A 1,230-nucleotide genomic window follows, 5' to 3' on the forward strand; every position below is an offset into this window, starting at 1 on the left:
TATAACTGTTTTGGTTACAACTTAGCCTCCAAGATTTGTCATTGTTTCCAAATACACATTCATTTGAGCTCCCTGCTCTGCTGATATTTTTGTATGCAACTGCTAAATTAACTCCTCCTCCTCTCCACTCCACCTCCCAGTAACAACGTCCAGTCAGACTTTCTTTACTCAGGACTTGCATATATATAGTGAATCTGTCTGGGTGACTAGAATAAGACTGATGTTGACTCATTACTGTTGCTTTTCTATTTCCCTCAGATAATAACAGACGTGTGTTTGCTGTGTTTGGATCCAGTGTGATTTTCTTTGAATATTTTAAGAAGTCAGCTCTGGTCCTGGGCTCTGGTTGTGACAGTAAAACATCCACTTCAGTCACTGTCAGTGAGATGTTTGTCCATGTGTCTCTCAGAATGTCCTGTAGTTTCTCTCTGAGCTGTGACACAGCTGTTGTCACGTCCTCAAAGTAGCTCAGAGGACAGATATTGATGCTGGATGAGTCTGTAGATTCACTGAGTCGTGACAGTGAGGGGTAGTTGTGTAGAAACTGGTTGTGATCCTCTGTGTGTGAGAGCTGCTTCAGCTCAGCGTCTTTCCTCTTCAGCTCAGTGATCTCCTGCTCCAGCTTCTCCTGAAGCTCTTTGACTCGACTCACTTCAGTTTTCTGCTGGGATCTGATCTGCTGCTTCACATCAGAGCTTCTTTTCTCCATGAGACGGATCAGCTCAGTGAAGATCTTCTCACTGTCCTCCACTGCTTTATCAGCAGAGCCATTGATAGCCTTCACCTCCTGTTGAAGCACCTTCACCTGGATTTGTTGTTGCCTCAGCTGGAGCTCTCTCTGCCTCTCAGTCCTTTCTGCTGCAGCTGAGACTGTGTCGTGGCCTTTATGTTCATCCACAGAGCAGAGATAACAGATACACTGCTGATCAGTGCGGCAGAACATCTTCATCACCTCATCATGACGAGAGCAGATGTTCTCCTGGAGCTTCTTGGAGGGCTCCACCAGCTTGTGTTTCTTTAATGGAGCTACATCATAATGAGGCTGCAGGTGTTTCTCACAGTAAGAGGCCAGACAAACCAGACAAGACTTGAAGGCTTTCAGTTTTCTCCCAGTGCAGAAATCACAGGCCACATCTTCAGGTCCAGCATAGCAGTGATCAGCAGGAGCAGCTTGGAGTCCAGTCTTCTTCAGCTCCTCCATTAAATCTGCTAACATGGTGCTTTTCACCA

The sequence above is a fragment of the Seriola dumerili genome, unplaced genomic scaffold (genome assembly GCF_002260705.1).
Source record: "Seriola dumerili isolate Sdu_G_001 unplaced genomic scaffold, Sdu_1.0 BDQW01000432.1, whole genome shotgun sequence".
Taxonomy (NCBI): domain Eukaryota; kingdom Metazoa; phylum Chordata; class Actinopteri; order Carangiformes; family Carangidae; genus Seriola; species Seriola dumerili.